The sequence below is a fragment of the Gossypium arboreum genome, chromosome 9 (assembly GCF_025698485.1).
Source record: "Gossypium arboreum isolate Shixiya-1 chromosome 9, ASM2569848v2, whole genome shotgun sequence".
Classification (NCBI taxonomy): Eukaryota; Viridiplantae; Streptophyta; class Magnoliopsida; order Malvales; family Malvaceae; genus Gossypium; species Gossypium arboreum.
In genome coordinates this window covers 33,570,560-33,581,807 of record NC_069078.1, presented here as the reverse complement: position 1 = coordinate 33,581,807, position 11,248 = coordinate 33,570,560, and the positions used below count along the sequence as shown (strand labels likewise).

Sequence of the window (11,248 nt, the reverse complement as noted above, 5' to 3'; positions counted from 1 at the left end):
ATCAGGATGATTTCAGAATCCCCTGTTCTTATTTGGAAAAATCATTAAAAATTGTAAAAATATAATTATGGGTTTTAATTTATATGATTAAAATCCTTAATGAGTCTATTTTTTAAAGAAACAAATGGGAACATTATCCAAATTTTTTACAAAGAGATAATTAATTTTTAGTGCAGAGGGGTCGGAACTGTCAGATAGTGAAACAGGGGTGAATGTTAAGAATAAACTTTAGTTATTGGCTAGACCAAAAATCCTGAAAATTTTATGGTAAGAAGATATTTGAGTCTAGTTTCTGGGAAAATTGGAAGTTCTAAATTTGGAGTCTTGTAGTTCTAGATATAAATAATTTAGTGACCGTGACTTGAGAAAATAGCTTGACTAGACTTTGAATAAATAGAGAGGAATTGAAAAATAGTATGTTAATACATTGCTTATTATTTTTCATGTGAGCTTATTAAGCGTAAAGCTTACTCCCTTCTTTCTATTTCTTTTAGTGTTGTTAGGTCAGCTCGGGGTTGGAGATCGTCGGAGGCAGCATCACACTATCAAGCCAATACCTTTGGAGTATTGATACATATGTTAGAAATATCAAGTGAGTGGCATGTATAGGGACTTAAATATCAAGTGAGTGGCATGTATAGGGACTTAGTTCTATGACATGTGTTATTATGATTTGGCTAAATGTATTGGCCTATATTGAGCTATTGTATATGGCCATGAGAGGTGGCTCATATTGATTATGGTTTTTATGTCTAGCTAATCATGTTACATTTTAATGCATATGATGTGATGATATGAATATGTTTGTTTTCCATGCATGGTTGGTAATATGTCATGTGTGTTGAATGCATGTTTTATGACCAATCGAGGTGGTCATGACCATGAATTAAACGTGTAATGATAGTGCCTTGAACATGGATGTTTGATGTATAAGTTAGTAACCATAGTTTAATAGTATAAGTGATTAATGAGATGATAAGGTCAAATGAATGTGTAATAATGTGGCTAGACTAGTTTATCATGAGTAGGTGGAACATATGTATAATGACGAGCTAATGTTGAATGTGTCTTAATAAAGGGTGTTTAATCACTAAAATGATGCCATGAGTTGTGATTTTGATATGTATAAGGTTGTAAGGGTTTATGGGAAACATGAAGGCTTGGAAAATAGCCTAAGTTTTAGCCACACGGGCAGAGACACGGCCATGTGTCTCAGCTGTGTGGAGGACACGGCCTAGCACACGGGCGTGTACCCTGGCCGTGTGGTTGAAATTATTTTGCTATTGTCACAAACAGAGAGTTACACGAGCTGAGGACACGGGTGTGTCCCAAGCCACATGGGCGTGTGACTCTCCAAAGCAAGAAATTTGTTAAGTTGTCCAAAGTTTATCGAAAGTTCTCAATTTAATCCCAAACCACCCCGATGTATGATTTAGGCCTCGAAGGCCCGTATAAAGGACGACATACATGTGTTTGAAAATTTTTAATTTGGACGAAAATTTTATGGCCCGATTTTTGCGTGAATGACTGTGTATGTGTTCGGTAATGCCTCGTATCCTATCCCGGTCTCGGGTATGGGTAAGGGGTGTTACAGATTGAATATAGTTAGATTATGTTTACAATGATGTATGAAATTAATGTTTTAATTTTTCGTTTGTACGGTAACACTCTGTAACCCTATTTCGATGATGGATATGGGTTAGAGGTGTAACATTCAGTTTTGAAATAACCTCTTTGGCAAAGTGGTATCCGCCTGATAGTTTCCTTTCACATATAGAATAGGTATTTCTATTAGTATTTAAGTCGATGGTGGTTTAAGGATAAATTATTATGATGGGTTGGATGTGATAACAACCAGGTGGAGAGATGACTATGAAAGGAGTACTTACCAAACGCGTAATACGCCATGTTATTAAAGTAATGATTCTAGTTCTGTTGTAAGTATGGTAACTAAGGTGCCTTTGGTTAGGGTAACCAAATATTGTCCCTATTGGATTATTATTTATAAATGAATTTACATTTGTAAACAACTATTGAAGATATTTTTGAAAGAGTGTGACACGTGTCAAGTTTTATTAAGGGAACATGGGTCTTATCTGTAAATATATTAGTTAAATAGGTTGGAGAGGAAGGCATTTCATCTTTTTATTCCTTTTGAAATCGATGTTGTGGCTTTCTTTGGAATCGATCTATATTTTGTTGCCCTTAGGCCGGAACTAAAGATTGAATATAAAGGAGAAGTTTTCATCATATCTTGGGTGAATATTTCAATTATGTATAAGGAATCTAGAAGAGCAAGTTTGTTAATTTTGGTGAACAATAAGATTAAAGGAAAAAGGGGTTTGGTATGGGTTTTGATGATGATTTTATGTCCTTTGAGAAGTGATTACTACCGAGTGCAAGTTAGGTGTTTGGAGCTGGCGTTCAAGCTGCTGTAAATGAGTCTCCCAAGTGAGTCTCTACTATGACTCTTGTATTGTAATGGCTCGACTTTGGGCCCAGTCGGAACAGTGGTTTTGAGACCACTAATCTGAGGACAGAGAAATTATTTTAATATTATTTTATGTGTTGTGGCATGATTATATGAGAGTATGAAAATCTTGGTGAATTAATTTTAGCGATTTCATGCTTAATTATGAAAAAAAACCAAATCGCATAAAGTACAAAAGTCCTATTTTGATAGCTAAGGGTGTCAAATAGCTAGAAAACCAAAATTGGTGGTCTTTAAAGGGCAAATAGACCCCTTAGAAATTGAGGGCCGGCCATAGGGGACAAGAAATTCAAATGGTCAAATGGGTAGGTGACTTAATGTATAATAAAATATTACCCTAGTGTCTAGCCATCATCTTTTTCATTTCTTCCTTCTCTTCCATCAAAATTTTTAGCAAAAATAGGGTTTTTGGGAGCTTGAAATTTTAGCAACTTGTAACCCTCACAAGTAAGTGATCTGGATGGTTTTTCTTAAGTGATGTTGATGGTTTTTCTTGATGATTTTTGTACTTTTAGAACCCTTGTAGCATGAGCTTTCAAATAAGGGGACTATTTGCAAAATGGTTGAAAGTCTAGGGTTTTACCATGAGAGTGTTCATGTTGTTTTCTGAAATTTTATGGAAGACAATGAATCATGGTTGTGAAATAAACAACTTTTTTGAAGTAGTTTTCATGGAAACCCTAACTAAAGACCATTTTGCTTAAGTTGTAAAATAGTTGATAAATGTGTGAAATAATGAGAATTGTGGGCTGCTCCTAGTATAAAAACTATTCAGCTAGGCTTGATTAATGAGAAAATGTGATAAAAATTGATTTTCGGGTCTAGGGGTAAAATGGTCATTTTGTGAAAGGCTAAGGGCAAAATGGTCATTTAGCCCAATTATGAATTGTTGAGTACCTAGATCAATAAAATGATTAAATTTGTGAATTTTTATCATTTTAGATCAAGAATTACAAAATTCTAGCCTAGACCAGGGAAAAGCAAAACAAGTTGACCAATCCGAACTAGTCGTCTACATTTTGTAATCAGAGGTAAGTTGTATGTTAATAATGCAACTATATCTTTATGATGTGTAATTTTGTTGATATGACATAAATTTTCTTTATTTTGAATATGAGAATACACGTTGAGAAATTTACGTAGTAAAGACTTTCGTTGAACATCTGGAATAGACTTGGATATTTGTACCGTGATAATGGGTGATATGTGTGCTAGTGTAAGACATGTCTGGGACATGCATCAGCCACAGCATGAGAGCTAGTGTAAGAAATGTCTGGGACATAGCGTCAGCTTGTTGTGTGTCAGTGTAAGACCTGTCTGGGACATGGCATTGACACCAATAGATGAGAGCCAGTGTAAGACCTGTTTGGGACATGGCATCGGCCTCGCTATATGAAAGCCAGTGTAAGACCATGTCTGGGACATGGCATCACATCTTAACCCATGTTAGGACTATTGAGTATCCGGTAGTATTCCAAATGGTTCAACAAAAGGTTTATGATTTATATCGAAATGAGAAAAGTTATGATCATTGAAATGAATGAGGTATGGGCTTAATGTATGCAATATGAGTTGTATTGGATGGTGATGAGTAAGTTGTACATATGTTTATTTATAGTATTCATGAATAATCTATGAAAATTTATGTGCATATCATTCTATGATTAGTTGATGATTACTTTCATGCAACTTACTAAGCTTTAAGCTTACCCTATTTCATTTCCATTTTCTTATAGTGTCGCCAAAGTAGCTCGAGGATCATTGCCTACATCAGAGAAGCCAGTTACACTATCATCTGAAGCACTTGGTATAGTTAGATCTTTTATTTTGACTATGGAATGTATAGGACCCTGACTTTTGAGTTTTGTGTCATTTTTAATTGGCCAAATGTGTTGGCTTACTTTAGCATTTGATTCATTTTGTATAAGGCCATGGAAAATGACTAATATTGAAAGTTTATATATGAATGCAAGATAGTCTTTCATGAATGTGAAATTGTTGGCATCGTTGAATATAAGAAATGTATTTAGGCCTTAGCTATGGTTGTTTGGTTGAGAAATCATATTAAGTCTAACTTAATATTTGATGTATAAGTTAGTAACCATAGTTTAATAGTTATGGCTATCTACCAGGCATGTCCTTAGATGCTTAGGTCATGTGTATCACATGGGCTATTAGCACGGCCATGTTATAATGACTGCACGGGCGTACTGCCCTTCCACACGGTCATGTGCCCTGCTTCAAGAGTTATTTTTCTAAAGTTAGTTAAAAGACCCGGGTTGGCCCTGGATGGTTTCCAATGGATGTTTAGGGCCTCGTAGGTCCATATTAAGGAGTTTAGACAAAGTTTGAAAAAGTTTTTAACTTGACCGAGTCCTAATGACATCGAAATGATTGTATGCATGTGATTAAGAGTGGTAACGCCTCGTATCCTATCTCAGCGTAGGGCTGGGGTGTGGGGTGTTACATGTATGCATACTGTTCATATTAATATATATACATATATATATATATATATATATATGTGAACATGATCAAATGCAAATAAAAAATCATGAAAAGTACAGAAAGAATGATACATGTATGAGATTGTAAGAATAAAGTTAGGTCATGAATGACTGATATAAATATATTTATTTAAGTATAGCTTGAGAACTAAAGGTAAGAAATTATCTAGCATATGAATGAGTTTGGGTAAGTGAATACCATGATCAAGTTCTCCCTGTGAAACCTCTAGTAAAGTAGTTATTTCTAACCAGACTGGCAAGTCACAGCATGAACAAAACGAAAGACCATGTGGTTTTGACCCATGGTATCCTTTGACAAGAAAACAAACATGGTGTAGCCATTAGCAAACTCATGATTGATTTGGCCAATCGCGATACATGATGTGTATGCATGTCCATCAGCTTTAGTCCCCTGGCAGCAAAGAATATGAATTGATGTGATAGAAATGATTTACGGAGTAGCCTTCAACATTGACCTACTGTAATTTAGTGTAGCAGATTAAACTAGTTTTCATACTTTAGGAGCTTGAATACAAACACTTTTATTATGTTCTAGTTAAGTTTTTATATTTTAGTTTAAATTCAATAAAAAATGTGTTTTAAGTCTTTTATTGACCTTAGGGAGTGTGTAGGAGACCATTTAAGGGAGTTAAAACTCAATACTGGTTGCTGTGTTGGAACATGAGGAGTTCGAAGTCGCAACATAGGGACATAATCATGGGATGTTGTGACACACCTCTAAAGCTACCCCTGAATTATGCATACTGCCTTCAATGTTATGACAAAGGGAATAGGGTGTCGCGACGTTGACCTTGTACAGGAAGCACTTACAAGTTAGGGGCGTTTTGGTCTGCATAATGGAAATTAAACATGAAAATGTCAACTGACATAGGGTTTAGGACGACGACAACCCTAACTCTATAAATAGGCTTTTAAAACACTTGTTTAAGAACAACTTTTCGTACTTTAAGTTTTCTTTGTAATTTTAGCTTTCAGTTTCCTTTCTTTTAGGACTTAGGTTTATTTTCAGTTCTTTTCTATTTTATGTTCTTCGGAGAATGTGGTTTGTAAATGTGATCAAATGCTAGTGGATTTCTATGCTTCATCTATCAAATACAAATAGGATTCTTTAAACTTTACTCTTGATTTGTTATTTATGGTTATCTTTATCATCAAGTTCATTGTATTTATGAAATCCATGAGGAACTAATCCTCTTATGGGGGATTAGTGAGTGGAGGTGTGAGTAATTGATTGCTATAGAGGGTTTTCTTAGCGAATTAGCTTTTTGCGAGAGACATAACTTAAACCTTAAGCTTGATGACCCTAGGAAATCATTTAGGTGGGAATTAACCCAAAATTGGTATGGATTATATTTGAACACCTTAGCCTCAAACAGTTTTAGACTGTGAGGTCGAGAGATAAGTAGTTCTTGCCGAGTCATTAGTTTAGTGGAAGATCAATAGATCCTGCTAGGGTAATGACTGGTTGATTGAGTAGAAACCCGAAATATGAATTAGTTATGACTACCGAAGCGAGCTAATCACCTATGCTTAAAATTGATTAGGTCTATAAATTAGTTTTTTGAAGTCCTTTTTATTTAGGTTTTTGTTATTTGTATTTCCTTATTTATAAAAACCCAAAAATCTTTCTTTTATGTTTTATCGTAAAATAATTTGTTTAAAATACTAATTAGGTCTATTTACGTTTAAGTTAGAATTATTCTAGTAATTCGCCTCCCTTAGGTACAATGCTTGGAGTACGCACCTGCTTTGTTGTAAAAACTATATTACAATTGAACTCGTATACTTGCGGATATCGCCTTGATTTCATATATTTTAGTTGTAGTATTCACACTCTAGATGTTAGTACGTTCGGGGGCGGTCATACATGAGAATTGAAATGACAGACAATGATGCATGAAAAAATACATAAGACCATGTGGTTTTGGCCCATGGTAGTATATGAAATAACATTACTAATGGACCATAAGTATATGACCCTGTATGGTATGTTCTGGTTGGCCTGAATGGTGTGATCTGTCATAAATGTCTGTTAAGGTTTATATACTTGTAATTCTGATAATATACGAATAAGTCAGATGTTTTCTGATGAGTATAGCTGAGGTAAATTGTTGTTAGGCTCAAGGTCGAGGGTTAATTAAGATTTGTAAATTAATCAAATAATTTATTGAAAAGAACCGTGTAGTTTCAAAATAATAAAGGTATTCACCCAGATGGTCTAAAATGGTTAGATAAGTATATATTTTTGTAACCGTGTAAGATCTAAGGCTCACTCTTTGAAAGTTTGTCTATATTGTGGTTAATGGTTGAATCAGAGTTATTTGGAATCTGTCAAGACACGATTATCTAGGATTTAATGATCTCTCCTGTAATCATAAGGAATTTGGAAAATGGGTATTCTAAACAGACGTATTCTTGTAGAATGGAAGTGGAATTCAACTAAATGATTTCAATAATGTTTTATCAGTATAAATACATGTGGTATAGAATTAGAGCATGTTTGAGTGTCATTTTGAAGGAACCCAGTTTAACAAAAGTGATTGCCAAATACATGTCTCCACCCAAGGTAAAAATCAACAAATATTTTTTTGAAATAAGAGTATGGATTAAGGCATGAATTGTTAGAAGTGGATTCTGAGTATATGTGCTGTTAAGAAATTATTATTGTGACCAGAAACTTATGAAAAGTATGAAAGGATTCCTCAGTTAATCAAATAAGGAAGGTTTAGTAGAATAAGAGCATGATAACCGGTGCATAAGAGAATGATGTGTAACACCCCTAACCCGTATCCATTGCTACAATAGGCTTACAGAGTATTACATAAAGTTTATAGAACATTTACAGATAATTCTTACTAATTACTATTCATTTCTGAAAAGGGTCATATTTTCCCTTGAATGGACTCTTGAGACCCATTATAGACATTTGAAGCAAATCAGAACTAAATCAGGAACTCAGAGAATTTTTGCACGAAATTTTAAAATTTTTCCTAGATGCAGGGCACACACGCTCGTGTGGTCAAGGGACACGCCCGTGTGACCATAGGACACGCCCATGTTGTAGGCCGTGTCTAACCCCGTGTAACTCTTTGACTTGTACCATACGGCCTTCCACACACCTGTGTGCTAGGCCGTGTCGTTAATTTAATTTTCAAAAATTAAGTGCCGGCTTCACACGGCCAAGACACACGCTCGTGTTCTGGGCCATTGTAAATGGAAAAATATATGGGATTTTTCCTATGTAATTTATCACCTTTTTACTTAAAATTGTTGTTAAAACTAAGTAATTATTTAATAAATTAATGAAATATGTGAAAATATGAAATTAGGACAAAGAAATTATTAAAATGTGATTTTATACTTTATTATATAGTTTTCATGCAATAAATGGCTTATTTTATATTAATTTAAATATAAAATTATATTTAATGATTCATTTTAAAATATTTCATTAATAATTTGGGTTTTAAATTAATTCATTAAATTGGATAAATTTTATTCTTTGGTCCTCTAACTTGTTGATTTATTCTGGACAGGTCTAATAGCTTTGCTGGATTACAAAATCGTCCAAATTGGGGACCAAGTCAACCTAAAATTCGGCTGCCCATGGCTGTCCATAAACCACTTTTTGGTTTAATTACACACGGTCCTAGAAGAGTTGAAGAAGTTAAAGATTTACCTGAAGATTTGCACTTGACCGAGTTTCAGTCCTGAGTTGTTGTGGCACTCAAATTGACCAAAAATCAAGCAAAAATCAGCTCAACTTCCTCCATTTATGGCCAGCCACCCATGGAAGATGCTTCAAAAGATGAAAACTCCTATTTTTTAGTAAACTATCTCCCTCTCCTCACCTATAAATAAGACCTTATTCTCACATTTCTACTCATCCCTCATCATTTATAATTTTCTCCCCTCTAAATTCTCTTAGCAATCTTCTTTTCTCCCCATGCCTATCGTCATCTTTTCATAAAGATTTTAGCATTTGAGCCTCTTAAAGAACCTTTGATCGGCCACCTTGGAGAGCCATTAGCAAAGGAGCGAAGCAAAGGAACGAAGGAGTCTCGTCAATCAGAGTCTTGGGTGACAACCACTCTGAATTGGGTTTAATCTTTCTTTTCTTTAATTTAATTTAAAGATGTTTGCTATGTGTTCTTTGTTCTTTTTTACAGCAATGTTAGCTTAATTTTATTTAAGCTAGGATGACAGCTTTGATTGAATAATATTTATTAGATTCATGCTTATAATGTTTGTGCCTCAATCGATCATGTTTTCAATTAAAATCAAGTCTGTATTTCGTTCATACTTGATTAAAATGCACCAGAATTAGTTGAGCGATCCTAACAAGACAGCTAGTGGATGCATAATTGAATGTGCACACTCCATTTAGATCCTAACCCGATTAAATTACAGGTTGCATAACAACACTAACCAGGCTCTGTTATCTGCATAGGTTTTAGATTTGTGTGATTAAACTATTTCAAACCTAACATGTCCCTGTTACCTTGCACAAATGCTAAGAAACCCTTAGTAAATAAGGATCAGTAAAATGCATATTTACTAAGTAAAGGATTCCGAAAGTACCTAACGTTGTTTCCAAACTCATGAAAGATCAAGTTGCCATGTAATGTTTTTTCGAATATTATTAAGCATGTTGATAATAAGTTGAGTTTAATCAAAGTAATTGTCCTAGTTTATTTATGTTATAATTGTTGCAAATTGTGTTTAATTTTGATAAAATCTATTTCATTCATATATTTTGCATATTTAGTTAATTTGTATTAGGGATCATTGCATTTAGCTTAATATATTTTAATTATCACTTCTCAACTAAATTGTGTTTTTATTTACCAAATTGTTAATATAATTTTACAAATTAAGTGACTTAGCACAAATATAATCCCTGTGGAGACGATATCTCAATACTTACTTATTACATGATAACGACTGTGTGCACTTGCACAAACCTACGCGTTACAAGTTTTTAGTGCCGTTGCCGAGGATTTCAACTATTGCCATAGTCATCTCTTTCGTGAAATTATTTATTTTCAATTTGATTTATTTCTAACATTACTAAATTATTCTTTTTAATTTTTTGATTTTCGTTTTAGGTGTTTATGAGCATAGATTGAATTATCGATTTACTCCCTGTAGACCCTAAAATTGAGCAAACTTTCAGACAAAAGAAGACGTGAATGAACAGCTCAATGACAAGTCGAGATGGAACGAGGAAATCAAAATGAAGACCAAGGTAATGAAGCCGATCATGTACAAAATCCTACCCTCATTGCCGATGATAAGGATCAATGAATCAGACAATATGCTGTGCCACATTTCAGTGAGTTAAACCTAGGAATTAGAAGGCCAGATATTGAGGCAACCCAATTTGAATTGAAACCAGTGATGTTTCAAATGCTCCAAACGATGGGGCAATTCAGTGGTATGCCCATAGAAGATCCACAACTTTACCTTCGATTGTTTATGGAGGTGAGTGATTCATTCAAGATAGCCAATGTGACTGAAGACACATTGAGGCTGAAGTTGTTTTTGTACTCATTGCAAGATCAAGCTCAAGCATGGCTCAATTCATTGCCACTAAGTTTCATATCTACATGGAAAGAATTAGGAGAGAGATTTTTTGTTAAGTATTTCCTACCTAGCAAAAACACTAAGTTGAGGAATGAGATCACAACCTTCCAGTAATTGGATGACGAGTCTTTGTATGAGGCTTGGGAGTGATTCAAGGAGTTACGGCGTAAGTGTCCTCATCATGGGATTCCTCATTATATCTAGTTGGAGAAATTCTATACTGGTCTCAATGCACATACAAGTTTGATGGAAGATGCTTCTACGAATGGTGCAATTTTTTCTAAGTCTTATAATGAGGCTTATGAGATCATTGAGAGGATTGCGAGTAATAACTATCAATGGCCAACAAATCGAACAGCTTCAGGAAGACGTGGAGCCGGGGTTCATAAAGTTGATACCCTCACTTCATTATCAGCTCAGGTATCATTTATTTCCTCTATGTTAAACAGTTTACCGCTAATAGTACTAATAATTTTGCAGCTCAGCCACCAAGTCCGTACGAAGTAGTTTCCTGTGTGTACTATGGGGAAGGTCATTCTTTTGAGAATTGTCCATCAAATCCTGAGTCAGTGTACTATGTGGGGAACCAATATCAAAATAAGAGTAGACAAGGACCCCAATCCAACTTCTATAATCTTTCATG

At 34.6% G+C, this 11,248-nt stretch overlaps 1 non-coding gene across 1 annotated transcript; it reads right to left on the bottom strand.

The window, feature by feature from the left end:
• Positions 1-10,686: 10,686 nt before the first annotated feature.
• Positions 10,687-10,793, bottom strand: LOC128281112 (small nucleolar RNA R71). The gene has a single exon (XR_008271327.1). It is a non-coding gene; the product is annotated as a small nucleolar RNA R71 (small nucleolar RNA).
• Between the last annotated feature and the right edge of the window lie 455 nt (positions 10,794-11,248).